Raw genomic sequence first — 21,144 nt, forward strand, 5'->3', positions numbered from 1 at the left:
TTTATGTGAAGGTGTTATAATATCCATAGAAACATTGATATTTTCTCTGAGTATATGGCTGTCATGTTTCTTTCCGAATTGTCACCTATCAAGCTCATGAGCAGGCATGTGCATTGGTTTGTACATGATAAAGTGTCACGTGCTGTAAATGATCAGTTCTCTCTTTTCTACAACCTTCCTACAGCCTAATACTGAGACAGACAGACAGACAGATAGAATTACTACAGTATATTCAAAAATATTCATTGAAGACTTTGCACAAACAGGTTGTCACGACACGTTGCTTTTACAGGGAAAAATATGTGAACACAGTATTACTCATTACTGTTTGCATGCATGTATATGTGACTCCATGGTTAAACCTGCTAATGGGTGTGTTGGGAGCTCCACCTCAGAGGAATGTGAGGTGTGGTTGCCTGTGTTGCCCAACAGAAAGCGGCTCAGCAATCAGTCTGACACCTCCAGCAACCAGCGGCTGCTTAAGCAACAGTCAAGTCCTCTCAACTATACAGGAGTCTGTCTACGTACAGGTGTGCCATTAAGGTGCATTTTCACACCTGTGTAGGTCAGGGTCTGAACCAAAGTTCATCATTTTGATATATTGAATACATTTGATCTGGTTCATTTTGGTTTGTTATTGCTATTTTCGAGTGCACTGTAGAACTTAGCATTGACATATAACATACTTACGTCACTACTTGACATTGTCCCCATGTGCAACAACAGCTCAATTTTGCTTCTTTTCTATTGATTTGTCTTCTAATATTGTTCATAGAGCGATGATACGCTGCTACAATTTACTGTAATGGTATGAAAGTCCAAACCGTCCAAATAGTCTTTTGACACTGCAAAGGAACTGAAGCATTGCTCATTTTGATCTGGCCCAAGACCACCTTCTTTGGTCGGACCACATTTTGGTTGGTTGGTCCAAACCATGGTCTGAGTCACCATTGGGTGCTATTTTGCCACTTTGATTTAGACAAAACTGATAAGAAAATACCAATCACAGTCTGGTGTCTTAGAAGACTTTCCTCACCAATATTAGGTGTTGATCAAAGTTTAAATCTATATGCTCAGATATCCCAGTAAACATTGTATTGTTTAATGACAAAAGTGTCCCTCTGCTCAAAAATGTTTTGCTAATTGCTGCTTCATTTGGATGTTTGAACTAAACTGTAATCTACCTAATAAAAGAAAGTAACTTAAACCTCTTTTTCCACTCTAATGTATTTACCACTTTGAAAATACACCTAAATAAATGCTGCAATATAATAAACATTTTCTATTATTGCGTTGGTTTATTTCCTTGAGATATTAGTTTTGTTTTTGCTGCATTTATATTAAACCTAGATAGATAGATAAAGAGAGAGAGAGAGAGATTAACATCAGAGGGGACAGCATGGAAACCAATTTGGCTCAAGGGCGGTTGACATTCCTGAAATGGTTCAAATTGTTGCATGATGGTGAGAAACTGCTGCACTACATATCCAAAGATGGTTTCACGGAGAGGCAGAGGGAGAGAGTTCACATGCTTCTTAGAACTTTCTCCGTGGAATTCAGCCAAAGAATGTAACTTTGAGCTTGCTCACATCATACGTCCTTCCTCCTTCCTCCCCCAGGTAAAGTGACAAGCATTTCTGTATGCGTCAAATGGCCGTGCGCGCGCTCATTAAGCACGATTCGGGTGTGCGGCAGGTGCAGCCTTTACCCACCCACACGGCAAACTTCTCTCAGACAGGAGCAGCAGCAGCCTCACAGTCGGCCGAAGAGCATTGCAGAGAGGGAGCACTAATAGGTAAGAAGCTGGAACACTTGTTGAATTTGAACCCGACTGCTGCGCCTTTTCATTGCTGTTGTTGACACTTCGAGGCAGAAATCTTGCTCTGCTTTCACTTACAGTGTTGCTACTTCAGAAAGTTCACGACAAGTTTCCTGAACCTGCTGTTCAGGAAAGTGACTTCATTCATGCTGAAATGTTTTTAGAGGTACAGCTGCTGAACAGATAGCCCATCTGCTGTACGTAAAACGAAGAAATGCCAAACGGTATGGGACCCGGAATGAAGGTCGCCACACTTACATGTTTTGTAGATTGTCCCAAACGGAGTTACAAGCAAATATAAAGTGTTTGTATGGCCTACAAACAAAAGTTACTTTGAATACTCTCCCTATCATATGGAGTTGATATTATCAATTAAGCCAAAGCCTTATACAGACAGACAGAAGATAGTATCAAACTATGATAAAAACAAATGGATGGAGATAAAATAACTCTAAGGTTTGATTTAAGTTAGTAATATATAAATTGCTGTAACTACATTCTTTTAAACCAGTTACAAGTACAGTTAAGTTTGATCATGTCACCATAAATCAGTGAACCCGGCTGCCCTCAGTGAATGTATGTGGTTGAATTTGTGACATTGTGCACAAGCTTTCCATTGCACTGGCATGCACAGTGCATATGACAATTGCAGTGAATGTGAATGTGAACTTGAAATCATGGCAATAGTGTGGACAAAAGGATATTTTAAAATGTAAAAAAAACCAACACCATTTACTATAATTTCAGAGTGTGCATCAATTGATCATTTTTAAGTTACATGGGAATATTTTGACTCTAATATCAATGTTGAGTCATTACACACTAAGTAACTTACGTGGAGTAAGTCCACACAGTTTATGTCAGTATGAATCCTCCAGCTTAACATAGTCAATGTTAACTTAACTTGCTTGTAGTCAAAAGTATGTGGACATCTCTGTCCATGTTTTTTTTTTTATTGTTTACTACTCCTTCTCCTGGTGAAAAGAAATGCAACTATATACATTTTTAGAAACTAGTGTGCTTTTAACTCTGTGCCAACATTTCCGACTCCAGTGTGGAAGAACACAGCCCTCCAACCTTAACCATATGCAATACATTTGGGATAAACTAGTAAATCTTTTGGAGAATCTTCTTTCCTTTAAAGGGTCAAAGCTGTGACACGAACATTTACTGCCTGTGATTTCAGAATGGCATACCGTCTCTTGGAATATGGATCTAATGCCTTTTATGTCCCCTTGCTTATGGCCATATACCCATAAACAAATTTTGAGTAAAAAAAATATAGTCTAGCATGAGTAGTTTATAGTATAAATTCCATGAAAATGAAATGCACCATCGAACTACAATTTGCATAGTGTGCAAAGCATTCTGTTCATTTTCTTATAGAGTGCCAAATTACAACACAACTTATTTCAGAACACTAAACATAGTAAAGTCCTTACAACAGAACCTTACAACATTATACAAACAAGCTTAACTATGCAACAATTTTCACGAACAACAGCAGGGAGAAAAAAGTGTTGAGCTAAAATCTTAGCTTTAAGCTATATCTACCTGAAACTGAGAAAATCTTTGCATAAGCATGTTGCAGCCAAGGACAATGAAACTCCTGTTTCTTCTTGCTGATAAAATCTGTTTTGTTTTGAGTTTTCGCCAAATGCTCTCAGTCAAAGGGCGAGTCTCACTGTACTCTGCACTCTGATAAGAGAGCAGCAGAGAGGAAATGTATTTCAGCTGGGTCGATATTTCAGCAGGTAATGCCACTTACACCGGCTCCACGTGGATGTATACACGTAATCATTAATAATTACTTAATTATTAATGAGCAAAATAACAATAATAACAGGCCACGCTGTTTTCACACTCTACCTTTTTACTCTGGGAGGGTTAAAGCCTGCATATGTTTTCATAAAACAGTATGTTGGGCAATAGATTTAATTTAATTTTTTTTACTACAAATAAATACAGTAAGCCAAGTTAACAATACTGAGGAGTCAAATAACTTGGACTTACAAGTTGGCTTCCAAATAGTGTCACTATCTATATTCTTTGGAAAATGTGAGCATTGGTTAGGTCTGTTTGTTGATCCTTTTGTAAAATAATACATGTGATGTCATTTCCAGTCAGTTGTGGCATATGAAGTAGATGGTGAAACTGTTCTAATGCTCCATAAATCAATACTTTTTCAAAGGATTAACAATAAATAAAGGACTAAGTTAGCTTTAACTTTTTGCTTTTGTGTCAGTTAGTGACTATCTGGTACAGAAACAACAACATTCCTCGTCTAAAATCACAGATTTTTATTGTTGTACAGGTTTGAAGTATTTGTACTTTACTGGAGTATTTCCCTTTTGATGCAGCTTTACAACTCTACTCCACCAAATCTTAAAGGTCAATATTTACTCCACTACATCTGTCTGACAGCTTTAGTTACTTTTAAGATTACAGTTTTCATACTTGTTTTATCCAGTGAAAACCACAAATCTTGAAATTTTGTGATTTTTTTTTTTTAAATTATAATTTTACTGTTAAACTGAAAGATTGGATGTTCCTTGAAAAGTTTTCCTATTTCTTACAAGTGCACTTTTTAAGGCCCACTTGGTTTGCTCGAAAAGTTTTACTGTTTCAAGATATGTGGTTCATACAGAACAGAAACAATATAAATATTTGAAATAGGAAGCATAAACAAAATAGGAAGCATAAACTATAGATTAAACTAACATACAGTAGTTCAAATCAGCATAACCTTAAATAATACAGCAGTAAAATGCACATTAATTGAACAGTAATAACAATCAAAAAACCTCATATATGATAGTAAAACATAATAAGTACTAATAATGAGTACTTTTCATACTTTAAGTGCATTTTGCTAATAATAGTTGCACACTTTTAAGAAGCAAGATTGTGAATGTGGGATTTGGAGTATTTTGTGGCATTAGTACTTGTTCCACTGCCTTCAAATGTCTTCTTTTAATATTGTCAATGAACATATGGTGGACTTGTGCAGTTGTGTGTTGAGTCTGCTGACTGTCCCCATGATTTCGTGCTGCGTTCTGCATATAAACGGTTGTGATGCTGTTGTCAAACCGACTTGAAAAGCAAACAGCAGTCAGTCATGCATGTTTAAGTGTCTTCTGAGCTTAGGAGTGCTGACTTAATATCAGCTGTGAGCATCTCTACATATGGCTCTTAACTGTCTGTCTACCTTTCTCCTCTTTATCTCACATTCCATAATTTTCTACTCTAATTACCTTTATCTCCCTCTTTTGTTCTCACGTTCTCATTCTCTTTGTGCACTCTCATATATCTCTTAATTCTCACTATGCTGGTCTCTTTTTCATTCATTTACTTACTTTTGTGCTTTTTTCTTCTTCTCTTTTTTTTTTTTTTTTTTTTTTACATATGTGCACTGCATATTATTAGGTAGGTAGGTAGGTATATACTTTATTAATCCCCGAGGGGAAAAAAAAAAAAAAAAAAAAAAAAATTCCCCTCGGGGATTAATAAAGTATATACTGTACCTACCTACCTACCTAATAATATGCAGTGCACATATGTAAAAAAAAAAAAAAAAAAGTGAAAAAAGAGAAGAAGAAAAAAGCACAAAAGTAAGTAAATGAATGAAAAAGAGACCAGCATAGTGAGAATTATGTTCTTGTAACGTTCAGGAATTCGGTGTCCAGGAGCCCTTATATAGGATTTTAGAACTTTTATTTGGTAAATCTATTTAATTTTTTGCAGAGCAAAAGTTAAGCATTTCGGGGGCCATTTTATACAGATGTTGTATTTTTGTAGCTAGAGAAAACAAAGTTTATTTTGATTTAAAATTCTATTTCTTTGCAATTTTTTTACTCTCATTTTTGTTTTATATATTATTATTTTTCTCTTTTTGAATACTTTTTAATCAAGTCTGCACCTCTTTCTTTAGATTGTGCTCTTTAAGCTCTATCCATATGACATTGACTGATTTGGTCCGGTTTTTGAAATAGTTGTACTGTAGCAGTCACTGACTCAACACTGAGCAAGTGTTTGAAAAAAGATTTCCCTTTATCTCTTTCTTACTCCTTTTTTCTTCTCCTTCTCATGTGTATTTTTTCTTAATCGGTTTCTGTCTTTTCTCATAATTTGCCTCATCTACATTTTTCCAGCAAATCCTCACATTTCTCTTTCAATAGGATCAACCGTTTTACTTCCTTTTGCCTATTTTCTGATGCTTCCTTCACACCACTGTGTTGTCCTTTGGGTTTTTCTTTCCTCAAATCACCTTTTCATAATCTAACAAAAATATCTGTACCTGTTGGCTGAGAAGAGTTTGTGTTGACTGACAACAAAAACAAAAATTGAAACCCTATGATTTTCATTCATACCTCTCTCCCTCTCGCTCTCTCTCTCTCTCTCTCTCTGCTTGTCGCTCTCTCGCTCTCTCTCTCTCCCTGTGTCTCTCTTTAATGTGTTTCAACCAGACTACATTCCTTCCCTTGTCTCTGGCTGGGCAGTTAACCAACCAGACCAACTAGAAAATAGACTTGCTCTCAGTTTCACCCAACTCTCTCTCTCTCTTTGTATGTCTCTTTTTCTTTCTCCTCAGTCTCTCACACAAACTTGCTAAGGAGTCCAGAAATAGAGAAATACTAAAAACCCGCCAAGGTTTTTAATATTTGAAAAATATATAAAAGATGTACTTTTAGGCCCCCTCCCTGGTTTATGGATGGTCCCTCTCTTTTCACATAAATGGCTTTTTGACCCTCCTTTCAAAAAAATGGGCACCACCTTATCCCTGAAGAAGTGGCCAGTGGCCTGCAAGTGGGTGTAGGTGGTGGAGTCCGAACTTGATGAGGTAGCCCTTTTGTGTTGGGCCATCTGCTCTACCAGCGCCTGTTTGGTTTCTTCAATTTCGTATTTCCTGGCACTCTAGAGCATCACCATATTGCTCTGTTTGTGCGGGCGACCCAACTCATGGAGTAGACCAATCTACTTGTTTTGGGATTTGAAATCCATTGAGACAATTTCGTATAACCACATTTACCCAGAACATGCTTAAAATGTAATTTCTCCCTTTCTGCTGCTCTGTCAGTGGTGATGCTGTTGCTGAGTACATACAGTGGTGCAAATATTTGTTGATTACGTACTGATTAGTATGTAAGGAAGGGGTAGGGGGAATGAGCTGTCCAAGCTAATAAACCTGCTAACTGATAGTTTGACCTTTAAGTATCACCATTGTTGTAAAGGTTGTGTACATTCTCTGCAGCCATTGTATAAAGTCCAGGCTTTGATTTGTACAGTATTTTACATTGGCCGATTATAACGAGGGTTTTTTGTTTTTGAGTATCAAATGGAATTTTTCACTTTTAAAAGCTTAGACTGTTTTTCTGGTCTTCAAGAATTGAAAGTGCTGTTTTTGTTTTTTAGGTTGAAGATCAGAATCAGGTTAAGCTTAGGTCTACATTAGTCTTATCCTTGAGACATGCGTAAGGCTCTCCATAGAAAAGCTTGGAGAAGCAGCTGTGTGGATATGATAAGGTCAACCAGATGTACATTTGCCAAATTAAATACTCCATCCACATCTCTAAAATATTTTTTTTTTTAAAGCGTAACAAATCATAAACATGGTTTACTTAAAATTTTATTGGACAAGTTTTAGATAGAGATTGATAGTTTAACATCAGTGTTTTTTAAGACTACTCTACACCCACATTGCATGTTGGCCTGAATCCTTTTTGAATGAAAGGGGTTTCAGGTGACTATGGTCAGATAATTTTTTGTTTCTTCTTTTGTCATGGAAGATAGAATAAACCAAATCAAACATCAAATCCGATCGTTTTTCACATCCTCTTTGGGAACTTGAACATTTGGTGCTCAAAGCGTCAACACAAACAAAACATTGAAAGTGACTAAGACCTGTAAGGGGAGCTACGTCTCACAACGCCATTTGGAACAGTCTCAAAGTGCATGAGACAATTGTAAATTATACTAAAGTATGTGTGTGTGAGAAACTTTATTAAGGTGATAAATTATGTTATTGTTTTTAGAAAACTTCCTCTTTGTGTGTGTGTGTGTGTGTGTGTGTGTGTGTGTGTGTGTGTGTGTGTGTGTGTGTGTGTGTGTGTGTGTGTGTGTGTGTGCGTGTGCGTGTGCGTGTGCTCGTGTGAGTTTTTGGAAACCTCCATTACCTCAACATTTAGCTATGTCATAAAAGTACAATGATGATCTCAACACTCACAAACACACTTGATGTCAAAACTATGGTGACAGGTTGCACCCTCTCATCAAGGGGCTGTACATATACAGTATATTCACACAGGTATATGAAAACACAATTCTGTATTTTATCTATTGTTGCATGTTGAAATAAATTGCTGATACTTCATTGATCTTTTTTTTGTTCAGCATCTCCAAAAGTAATTCCTCAATACACCAAATAAAGACATTTAAAATGCAGACAGTCAATGTATACAGTAAATACGTTGGATCTGCTGATGTAAATTATTATCAATCAGGGATACTTATTTAGGGGATCAGATTTGTGCACAAGTCGGGGAAATGTTCCCACAATGAAAAGAGGAGTGTATTGTCATATTGCAGCATACTCCCGTGGCTGTGTGATGAGTTTTTGTTCAGGGTGTTGTCTGTCTGTTAGCTGTCAGGATGTTTTCAAAGGAGAAAAGTATCTCTGTGTTTGCTGTTATTATTCCTCAAGCTACACCTCTGTCCCTTTCATGTTTGCAGAAGTGATTGCACATGTCCCCCAGCCTGCCTGAGACATACAGTAGATACCTGTACCACGAAAACCATTATATCTTCTGTTTGTGTAGCTTAGAAAGGAAACATACTTACTTTGTATAAAACTATTTCTTATTTATTTTCCTAAAGACACTTAGATTGACCAAATGAAGCTTTAAGCACTTGTTCAAAGGGATTTTCCTCTAATTCATAATAAACCCAAAATAAGTCAAATAAAGTACATTGGGTGATCAAAATTATTAATTGGCAAAATAATAACAAAATTGCCTTCACATTTTGTCAATAGATATGTTATATCTCTGGATTGATGTATGCAGAGGTCACTGGTGTGGCATATGTAAAATGTAACATAAGAATCTAGAATTGCTTCCTGCCATTGGTCAAATATGGTTGAATATAGCCTTTTGGGTGGGCGGGGCATTCTCAGTGATTTCTTCTGTTAATATTTCTGGGTGTCGGTTGGATGATTTGAGGCAGGAACGCACTTGTCACTTCAAAACAGTTCAAGTATTTAGCCTATGCTGCCTCTATGGTTTAGAACAAGCCACCTTTTGTTAATTTGTCATTTCCATTACAGTATTAGCAAATGTCAAGTCGTCTGGTATGTGGAACACCCTGAAGTGGCATCTCATGCCTATCAATCATTAACACAATGGACTATGAAAAAGAGAGGAAACTTTTCATAAACTGCTAAAAGGTCTTTCTGTTCTGTTCATTAATTTCTGTGGTAGTGGCAATTAAAGTATAACAGTAAAAGTCCTGATTTGGTCCCCCTGACTGATATATTATGACATTGTTAGATTATTAACAGTGAAACATCACTAAACTGCATGTTACCATTGTAGTTGCTGCAAGTGAAGTTTTTTTTTTTTTTTAAACAGGTAAGGCAGATAAATCTAAGGAGTTGGCAGATGATTACTGGGAGATGAAATTAGAAAAAAAACAATGTTCTGACAGACAAATCTGTTTTTCAGTTTTGGAATTTTCATCTGGTCTTTCATTTTTGTTGAGCTACTGAATCCTTTTAACATTTATTGAAATGAAATCATGAGATGTCTAGAGGGCAAACCATGAAATAACTGAAATAGCAGAGTTGAAGTATAAAGTAAAAGATAAGTGAAATACTCAGGCAAAGTACAAGTATCTCAAAATTGTACTGCAGTTAAGTAATGGACGGGTGGCTAACAAAAACACACAATGAACCGACCACCAGAGTCGTTCATATAGTCTGGGGAGGTGATCAGGGAGATGCAGCACACCTGCAGGTGGTGATCAGGGATGAGTGGCTGCATCTGCTGGGACCAGTGAGGGGCGTGGCCACAGGAGGTGAGTGGCGTGGCCACAGGCAAAGACAGGGGACACAGGAGGAGAGGTGATCGGGGGCAAAATGGAGGACAAAACTGAACTCCTGACAGACACTTGCTATAAATGAACACAATAAAGGGATAGTTGCTGGATAGAATTCTACGTACCAATTCAATTGGTGAATTGGAGTTTGACATGCTGTAACTGCAACTATGATGGTTTGCTTATGTGCATAGAATGTGTGAGCACAGAATCACACAAAATAATGAGCTCAAAATCATCAGTGTGAGGCGCTGGAGTCAATGCTGGCAGTGTGCTTCCCTTTTCATCTGAAAAAGGCTGAGCGTTAGTAGGCCCTCAGTGTGCTGTCATTTTACAGAATGGATTTTACTGTACAGTGAATTCTTAGCATTGTCCTGGGATCAATCAACAGAATGTTAAGCTGATAGGCTTAAGGCTTCTATTGCTCATCACAGTGGACTTTAGTGTTACCGTGCCGCCTACTATGATTTATCACAGAGGCATGATGAGGATAAACCTCAAAACACGATCTGTTGCAGCTAGCATTTTCTCATGATTATTTTTTTATTGGGCAGATTTGATATTCATGTAACTGAATGTGACATGATGTCACAACCTGCCACTAAACAGTGAATCATGGGAAAGTAGGAAGGAGGACAGAGATGGTAGGTATGTTAGGAATGAGGGTGTGAGCCTTGTATCAAGGTAACAAACACACATGCAAACCTGTTTCAAATGGTACTATTACGATCTAGCAAACATTGTACACTGCGAGAGCTTCTTGTTAAACTCTGGCATGTTTTTTTAAGCTCTATATAGTGTGGTTTTACATAATTCACATCTCAGTTTTTGATCAAGGATTGTATGGAAAAAACTTTTATCGAGGTTTTGATTATCTTTCCGTGAGAATTTGTAACTTGAAATATCACAAACGATAAACAATTAAACATACATTAAACTTAGGTTTTGCCATTACAACCTTTCCTGATCTGGAAAAAGCAGCAGTTTATCATGGCAAATTTTGGCTCATCTCAGCATTTAAGATTTGAGGATTCTTCTCTTGTGCTTCTGTTACAGCGTGTCAGCATGCACCATTAGCTTGCAACTGTCAGTTGCTGCCACAGTGGTTGCTGTTTAGCAAAATTTAGTTTATCACTTACTGACGTATATTTTTTGTCATTGTAATTTCTTTTCTCCAATGTGAAAGGAATTTTGTGTTTTCGTCATATTTTGAAATTTGTGACTGCAACAAACTGACATACTGTATAATATAACTAAAGCTTCCCATTTTGTTTTTGCATCTAAAGATATAACTTTTTTTTTTCCCATTTCCTCACCATTTCCAAAGCTCAATTATCCACCTTAACATAATGTTCAGGACAAATGGTTTAGGTTTTAAGGTCATGAGTGTGTTTTGGAGCCCATTTTCTGTATCTTGTAATTTCTCCCGCTAATGGACACCTGAGAGTCCTAATTATTCATCTACATCATTTAGAAGCTGCTTCAGAGCTTCTCCTGGAAAGCGTCTTTGTGCATTTTTGCATTTTACGGCTCCTTGTGTTTTTTTCTTCCAAGTTTTTAATGAGTGTTGTTTTGCATTATGCAGTACCTCCAGGCTTCAATTTGGCATCTGGGAAAGTTGGCTTGACTCCAAGACTGTGGTCATCCAGTGCTTATTACTCATTAAGCCTCATCGTAGGGCCGAGTGGGTGCAGGCTGGTTGGGTGCTGGGTGGGAGTTGCAGTGCTTGGAGAGTTGATGTTGTTGTTGTTTTTGTCGATGTTCTAGTTTTGAAACTGAACTGTGAGATGAGAAAGTAAATGAGTTTGAATGAAAGTCTTTGTACTCTGCTGGCTTTTTTTTTTTACACATTATGGCTGTGCAGTTGGTAAAATACTTAAAATGAGCATGGTTTTTGCCTCAATGGTTAATTCATAATATTAAGTGTTTTTGTTGGTTTCATAAATGAATAAATAAAGAGTGAAATTTACTTTACATAATTTGACATTATGATTAACAAATAATGATTGTTGCAAGAGTAAAACTGCTTGGTCATGCTTAGATAATAAAAATAAAAAAAATCCACAAAGCTCTAACTGTTGGTTGGAATAAGAACATGTGCATGATTTTGTCCTTATGCATGCAAATCAAATGAATGACACATTCATCTACCACCAAACCTCCATGCCATGTTAAATGTCATATGGAATGGATAACACAGCATCCTAGTCTTTGTAGCACGAAATTGTTTTTTTTAGCTTCAGAAGTGGATGTTTCCCAATGTAAGGCATCCATATTAGTTTGTCTTTTCAGGCACTTCTGCATCACGAAGCACCACGTGGGATTGATATGCCACCACATGGTCTAGTTATGTTTGGGTAACAAAATTGAATTGGTTGAAGTTAACTTGTCAACCATGGGGGTTGTGCACAAAAAGTAATTGGTAGTTTTAGCTAACGCAACTGGTTACTGCACTGATAATACTAAAACGTGTATTATTGTATTGTTGTATAAAGGCATTATATTTAAAGAGGATTGTCTGAAGTCATGAAATTAGTGTATTTAAATTGTTAACAGTTAACCCATTTTTAATTAGAAAAGGTTGAAAGCTTCTTGTCTGTTGGACTGCAATGACTACTGTTTTGCAATGTATGCACTCTTATTGCAAAATAAGGAATTGCTATTGCTGTCGTATCTATTTTGTCAATAATTTGATGATATTTTGGGGGTATTTCTCATTATGACATGCCATGTGCAATTTGGTTCATACATACGCCGATACCATTTAAAATACAGTAGCAGACTTTTCACTCTGCCTGTGTTTGGGCTGGTCAGAAGTCGCTTTATGTTCATTCAAAACATTTTTGGGCATATTTGAGTAGTGAGATATTATAGTAAAATGAAATTCATTACATAAAGTATATAATGTTATATCAATTACTAAAATACCCTAAATAGATGATAATGAGCCATAAACAGCCGAGGTCTGCAATATTACCAAATATTACTAAATTCAAGCCACATACATAGGCTTTTACAGATGGTCTGAAAGAAATAACCATGTTCAGTTATTGCAATAGGACTACAGTATAATTAGATAAGAGGCTACATTGATTATGTCATGAAAATGAAAGCACCTGCATGTTTAACCCCTACAAATGCTGTAGTATACCTCACAGTTCTTCAGTTTTTTCTGAGACTCCATCACATCCATTACTCACTACTTTCTGTAACTCTCATGTTTAATGTTTGGTATCATGAATCACTTTCTCTTATCCATCATCTTCTCCATGGTCAATTTTACCATGTAGTGGTTCTGTTGGTAAAAATACAGTTCAGTTTTATTGTTAAAAGGAGTTTGCATGCATTTTGCACGTGGTATACTTTCTGGTGCAAGTCAACCAGAGTCACACAGACTTAAAGATATGCTATACATGTATTTCTTCATTCACCCATGTCTATCCAGCATGGTGTTCCAATCTTGTGGTGAAACAATCCTCAGTGCAGCATTGCAAGATTCAGTGCGTGAATATAAGGGTCTGGCTACACTCTAATGAGGATTGTTTCCAGTCGTTGCAGTCTAATGGCAGTAGACCTCGGGTTAATTTTTAAACTACTGGATCAGCCTTAAACCAGTTAGCATTGACCACCATATACGGTATGTTGTGCACTGAAACTCATCTACTGCCACTGCTGTTGGAACGACTTCTACATCATCACACTTGGCCATGCCCAGAGGTCACTTATTGGTCCACCTTTCAGAGTGGCTGAGCAAACCTTAATGTGAACAGAGATTCCGGACTATAATCACAACAAACATTGAAGCTGAGCAACAGTTGGGCGTGGCCAGGTTGATGTAACACATCCATGTATGCAGCCAACCAGTTTAGTGCGAACAGAATCTAATTCACATGTTCTGCCTGTGTCTGTTTTGAACTATATCCAGTCCTTTGAAAAGAAAGTCATTATTATTCCCATGACTGTAAAAGGCCACTTGTCACAAAAACATTAACATATTAATTATTTTTTAGACAAAATGCTGTTCTTTTTATGGTGAGGACAGTTCTGCATTCAACAGGACACAAGACTGTTTTATTTCACTGTATACCTATCTGTGATTGCCTCTTTCCCTCTGCATGTTTATCTGTTTACAAGTCTACCTCCTATGTCTTTGTGTTATTCTACCTACCTCTCTTCCTGTCTGTCTGACAAATGACACGTCACAGGCGTTTTATAACTTCTTTTGGGCAAGTCCTTGAGAGGAGAATATCATATGTAGGTTACAAACCCAGCCCTCCACACCTGTGTGTGTGTGTGTGTGTGTGTGTGTGTGTGTGTGTGTGTGTGTGTGTGTGTGTGTGTGTGTGTGTGTGTGTGTGTGTGTGTGTGTGTGTGCGTGCGTGTGTCTGTGTGTGTGTGTTGCGGTTGGGTGGTGGTGAGAGCGCTACTGTGCCTAACCCTAACACAACCCTTGGTAATACCTGTATAAAATAAAAACATAACATTAATCAGTCTACCGTAGATGGTGCATGACGGAGGAAGTGTTCTTAACAGAATACATCTGACATAAATCTTTAGCACAGTTTACTAGCATCAAATTCAACACATTTGCTGTGTGAATGTTTTTTAATGAACAGGGGATTTTTCTTTTTTTCTTCTGTTCAACACGGCTAATAATAGTGCAGAGAGATAACTGATCTTGAACTCATGTAATTGTTAAATACAGAAGAACTGGTTCGGGCCTGCTTCAATTATAAGAGGAGGGGCAATGAGGGAGAAAAAGCAAATACAGGATAATTGCTTGTTCACATCATTAGGTGCAGGGAAACTGGTTAGATTGTTTCATATTGTTAGTGTGTTTATTAGCGAGAAACAGAGAGCTGTGTGTCATTGTAGTCTGCACGCTGCACAGTCCAGTTTGGATTAGGCCTGGGATGAATTAATCCATATAGGATCAATTTCAAAACACTGACACAATGTGTACTCAATGTAGACTTTAAAAAAGTAAAGTATAAATTATTTAGTTAGTTTCAATGTTATATTTAATACTCACAAGTATAACACAAATCAAATGGAAGATGCATTATCAAAGTACAATGTATTCATCACTAACTTAATTTAGCCTTTAAAACCAGCACTAAAATTTCATATTTGCAGAGAGAAAGTAAAGTCACCTTTCTCTCTCTTTGTCAACAGCATAAATACAGCCATCTTGATTAAAAAAAATGTTTTACATTGAAATGTCAGTGGACAAACTGAGCTTGGGTTTTGTGTTTTTGTTTGCTTGATTGATACGTTGAGTATCAGCAGAGAAGTTGCAAGTCCTAGATTTGGAAAAAAAGCCAATTAAAACATTGACAAGATTAATAAAATATTAACTTTCTGTCGAAGCTTTCAATGCTAAACCTGCTAGCATGCAACAGCTGATGTAACTTAAGCTGCAGAACTTTCCCTCTGGGAGGGCGAGTACATAGACGGATTACTAACAGCGATGGTTTAAATCCCAAATGGAACATTGTGGACCAAACACTTTGGGACAAAGTCCTTTACCCCTAAAAGAGAAGGTTATCCCAGTTTGCTGTGGAAGAACTTGACTGGCCTACACACAGCTTCTGACCTTAACCCCAGCTAACACGGGTGTAAACTGGAACACCTTATATCAGACAGACTTTAGACTTATCAACCAACCAAAAGTGGTGGTTGAATGGGAGAGAGGTTCCGAAATCCAACAGCCTGAGACCCGAGAAGTGGAGGCAGTAAGTACCCACGGAGGTGTTTTCTCCACCAAAGAGCTGTTGTAGCACAGGTGCTTAACTGAACCTTTGTTTTTATATGTTTTGGGTGATACTAGAACGTAGTTGACATGTAGCTAGTTTCCACTTAGCCTAGTAAAAACTTATATGGGAAGGAACAGGCTCTACCTGTTGCTCTTACATTAATCATAATAAACACATAGTCCTTTACACTGCTACCAGCCAGCAGCAAAGATCCACATATAAGTAGGACATATAACATTTTAGATTTTATCATAGAAAAACTGAGGAACAAACTGCAGTCAGCTGTATTTTCATATAATGTGTTGCTAAAAAATCTTCTCCTTTGGGGCATTGTTGAGCACAGAGCCCGGGAGTGGCCAAAGAGAGAAAAAAAAATTAAATTGTACGCACAAAATACTAAATCGAGGCCACGAGATACTAAATCGTGTGCACCAAATAGCATTTCGTTGCCATGTTTTAATTCATTGGTTCGCAGGTTTTAAATAATTTGTGTGTACGAGATACATTTATATATGGAGAGACAGCAAAGCACAACAGGCTTTCTCCTATCAGTATGAAGAGAGAAGTACTGCCCCTGCTTCAACTGTCATTGACCATCTATAAAGTCAATAGCAGCCAGTCTGACTAAGAACTCGGTTTACTAAGGACAGCTGTAATGCAAGGGATGCAAATGATTATTGTTAGTAAAAGTAAATAACGAAGATATTGAGAGCTTGTGGATTATATCGTTGCCAATATGCTAACTTTGATGATGCTATCAAATTTATAGATGGTCATCTGCCAATTGAGGCAGGTGCAGTGCGCTTAGAGAAGAAAACCTCTTATGCTGCCCTGTCTCTGTATATATAAACTTATCTCGTGCACACGATAGAGTAAATCGTGGCCTCCATTTAGTATGTTGTGGCCTCAGTTTAGTATTTCGTGCGCACAATTTACTTTTCTTTTTTCTCTCTGTGGCCACTGCTGGGCTCCGAAGTTGAGGCTCCCTGCAGCTATGAAAAAGTAAAATAGTTAAATAACCATATTAGTTTTCATTGTTAACTATTTTCAAAGAGAAACTATTTTTAGAAAACAGTTCTATTTCATCTGAAACTTCACTTTTAAAACAGTGGAATAAAAAGAATCAGTAACTTCAAATAAACCAAACTGGAAATTTACTCACTTGACATTTGTGTAAATTCTGTAATTCTTGGTTAACATAGGCGAGTAGTTAAAAGTTATTTTCACCATGATGAAACATTCGTGGTCAGTAAATGCCAGGCATCTTCTACCCTTCACTCCCAGTTTAAAGCTCCTGGTGGTTCAAAGTGCAGCAGCACTCAAGGTGACATACCACAGCTGTGAGTCATCAGCAAGGCGTGCTGCGTGGGGGAGTTTTCCTTCTCCACAGATCTGTTTGCCGAGTAAGTTATCATGACAGTCCATGTTCACAGACCTCTGACATTTGATCTGCTAAACTGTCTGCTGTCTTGCTATCTGCTATACAGATAGAAAGAGTGTGTGATCTTCTTGATTTATTACAGGCTTTAAAAAACATGAACAAAACTCTTTTTTTTAAATTAATAAAAAGTCTGGTTTCACAACACAATCCACACTTGTTTATTTCCGAGAAAACCAAAACAATGAGTCTGCATTGACATACAGAATGAAGACAGACTATATAAATGAGAAAGATAATTAATGGGGATTTAGAACTTCTTGCAGGTGTATAGAAGTGCCTTTGAGAGTTTTTAAGAAAGGGAAAGTAACTATCTTATCAGTACAATTTGACTTTCTCCACTGGGGTTTGATTAGATCTGAGAGGAGTTACTTTAAAGTGTCGACCTAATTTAGACACAATAAAAAAATTAAAAAAAATTAAATTCATGAGCAGCACTGCATTGCACAGTAATTGGTTGGTTGGATTACTGATATTCAGAAAGTGTTCCCCTTATCTTTAAGCTTTCACTTTATTAGTGCCTGAAATATGAAAAAAAAAATCTATAAAAAAGAGCTGATTGTGAAAGATATCTGTAATATTGACCTACCTTTGGAAAATTACAATAAAATTTGCTGCTTTAGGACTTTTTTTTCTTAGCCTTTTTTGGCTCAGTTTTGGCTTTACAGCACATTTATGGTCATAGTTACTACAACAAAATGGCAAAAGATTACCACAAAGAGATACAAAATTATTAAGTGGACACAAACCCGACTCTAAATGGAATGGCAATGTTGGTCAGTGGCAGCAGGCAGCTGCTTACTAACATCTTAGCCAGAACAGTTTTAGGTAATAAAAAGGACCTTTCCTCTACCTTCACGATATCTAAACTTTTAACATTACATGAATGTAATGTGTCACTTTCTCTGGAATAAGCTGATTTGATTCCTTGTCATCAAAGAATGAACAAATATGATTTTTATGCTACTCTCAGGGTAAAACTACTGGTAATGGTCAAAGAAAAGGTGAAGTCATCACAATGTTGTTATTTCTGTCCAGCACCTTTTGTACTGTGGAGTGCAATGACCGTAGCAACATCTGTTTTTAGATTTTTCATCTCATACTAAATCTTACCTAAGTAGGTTACACGGGTTTGTAACCTACTTAGGTAAGATTTAGTATGAGATGAAAACAACAGCATGTGTGTGTGTGTGTGTGTGTGTGTGTGTGTGTGTGTGTGTGTGTGTGTGTGTGTGTGTGTGTTATAAAGAGACAGAAAACAAGTCAGCAAAAAGGGAGAGAGAACTGCAGATGTGCAGGGAGGCTCTGCCATCTTCATACCTGTGTATCAAGGTGTGTTTGATATGGCGAACTGCCACAGTCATCAGGCCCCACCCAGGCACACCCTGGGGTGTGAATTCAGACTTGGAGGAAGAAGGCTTGAACTCTGTTTAATCATAGGTTATTTAGTCTTAGCACTGACTGAAATGATCTTTATAACTGTGGGTTGCCACACTTAAATTTATTTTTGTCTTATTTTGTTAATGATGAGTTTTGTTTTTTCTATTAGTAGAGTAAAATGCTATTTTTTGTTATGCTTTTTTGTTTAAATTTTTTTTTTTTTTAGATAGGATGTGAATATATCTCCATATTTACATCCAATCAATACATACTTAATGTCTGGTTTGATTGACATGCCTAGGAGGGTACACTTCTGGCTGCAAAAAAAGACAAGATAATGACGGCCAAAATGCCAGACTGCAGGTTTCAAAATGTCAGTTCACAAACCAATTGTCACGGTGGGTTGATATGAAAAGCTAATTCTAAAATAATTAAAACACAACTATTCTTACCTTTAGGTGATTATACACTAATGAAAACATAATCAGGAATAATATTTTCCATTTGTGCCCATAGATCCATATAAATCTTACACACTAAACCTTTAAGACTGGGGTCTCTAACTTGTAGCTCGTGTCTTTCACTGAGTTACTGAGAGATCAAAGTTACATGGCAGGTAAGCTGAATGCTGTGATTTTTCAAATTAAAAGCCCTCCAGTTTCACAGAGGGTCAAGCAATGTACCAGATTTTGACCTAAACATGTTTCTTTCAGGATGGGTAGAGGATCCCAACCAAAGGGGAAACACTGGATTTCCCTTGTTAAATCTTGTATTAGAACGCTTTGACACTTTTCAAACCAGTTTAATTATTTTGCTATTTTGGAGCTAGAAGTGACCATATTTACACGATTGGGTAGGAGCAAGTGGTGGATCTGACTCAATCTGATTGGTAACCTGTGGCATCCCACTTAAAGGAAACCTGACTGCACCACCGGCCTCTGTCAATCAAAAAGACACGCCCACAAACATAGCGTTTTTTGAGGCCTAATGTCTAATTAATGATGGTATATTATTAAAGATGGACTGCCAGATGACACCATTATAACCTATAGAAAAAATGTATTGACTTTGTTTTTCATGAGAGAAATTGAATTGGAATCTGTGGATCCAAAGCCTTTTTGGAGCCAACCCTAGCACTTACACATTGGCCTAATTTTTCCGACTGGAAGCTATGTCCAATTTTATGTGTAATCCGGGTTCAATGAGCTCAACTGTCATTGCACAACTCTCCAGGAAGGAGAGCTGGAAGAAACCAAACAACTTAAACAAAAAGGGGGGGCTGTGTGTACCAGTAAAACATATACATATGTTTATATGTTTATATACAGAATCTTTTTTGCGAAATGCTATTTAAAAGACTTATTTTGAAAATGGAATTTAACAGTTTTCTGACGGGGTGTGTGCCTCCTTGGGAGACATTGTTTATTCATATATTTCCTTAATCCTGTTTGATTTGTTTTAGTTTAATGTGGTGTTCATCTAGTTTAGTTTTGAGCAGTTTAGTGCAACTTTTCCAACTAATCAAACTTGCAAACATACTGTGTTTTGTTATCTCTGTCTCTCCGTCTCTCTTTCACTCTCACTCACTTGCACTCTCACACACACAAATATGAGGCTGAGGAGTTGAACAATCTGGAACACAATCCTTGACAAACTCTGGCCGAATATTAACTGACCATCCCACATTCACTCTCCCCCAACCCCCTTCCTCGATAGTTCTCGGGATTGTGGGAGGTTGTAGTTAGGGTCATCTCCATGAACACAGTAGTGCAGCCCACCCACTAACACACATCCACATACAAACAGACACAGAAAAAAACCCTGTGGTCTGAGCTTAGTCAGGAAATGAGTTTGAGTCTGTCATCATGAACAAGTCTCTCTCTCCTGCAGTAAGTATTTTAGAAATATCTTAAAGCTCTGATGCGAAATGTCATAACGGTTTGTACTTTAAAACTTTACTGCTGAGACGGTGAGCTTGGTTACAATACTCTAGATGGTTAGCTGAAGATGGTCTGTTAGAAGTGAATTTAAAATTCACTTCTCAGCAGTTTGCTGAGCTTGGAGTATTTAAGGTTTTAGCATTGATGAATTGACCTAATTTGATCTTTTTAATGTAGGTTATTAAATAATATAAAGCAAAGTTGGTCTGCCTAATTTTGTTATTTCAAAAAGGGATTTTACATGCATCAATTGACACCTGATTTATGCTTCGATCCAGTCAGAAAATATGTGAAATGTGATGCAAGGAGTATTGCATGCTAGCTATCTTTTTAAATGTTGTTACGGTCGCAACGGTTGCATTTTTAGTATTGATGAAATGGCAAAACCATAAAAAAAACCAAAAAAACCCCGAGAGGCTTCAAGAATTTGTACTCACTCATAGATTCTTCAGCGGAATACCCAGGTTTGTGTTTTCTAGAGCAGTAGCCGTCGTTTAGAGGAGTTAAAGTTGAAGCTAAGTTGAAGGTGACAACTTCTGCTATCCAGAGTCAAGCTGAGAAGGGCAAGTTCACACTGCTGCAACTTTTTCATGCAACATTGTCACCTGCATATTCCTCTGATCACAGTTCTGCTATGTCACCTGTGTGCTGCGTCCTTTGCATGGCTTCATATCCCACTGAAAGCGTTTTGTCTGACCTGCTTCCTGATTTGGTCATGTT

General features: G+C 37.2%; 1 protein-coding gene across 2 annotated transcripts in view; it reads left to right on the top strand.

Annotated features, from left to right (window-relative positions):
* Positions 1 to 1,522: 1,522 nt before the first annotated feature.
* LOC138625491 (myosin heavy chain, embryonic smooth muscle isoform) overlaps positions 1,523 to 21,144 on the top strand; it is a 67,546-nt gene continuing 47,924 nt past the window's right edge. For both annotated transcript variants that reach the window (XM_069706449.1, XM_069706457.1), the window contains exon 1: positions 1,523 to 1,795. The gene's annotated coding sequence lies outside the window, so the exon portion shown is untranslated. The remainder of the gene's footprint in view (positions 1,796 to 21,144) is intronic.

Source organism: Brachyistius frenatus, unplaced genomic scaffold (assembly GCF_029030835.1).
Source record: "Brachyistius frenatus isolate BFR_SWC_R1_liver_20210118 unplaced genomic scaffold, ASM2903083v1 Contig_3, whole genome shotgun sequence".
NCBI lineage: Eukaryota > Metazoa > Chordata > Actinopteri > Embiotocidae > Brachyistius > Brachyistius frenatus.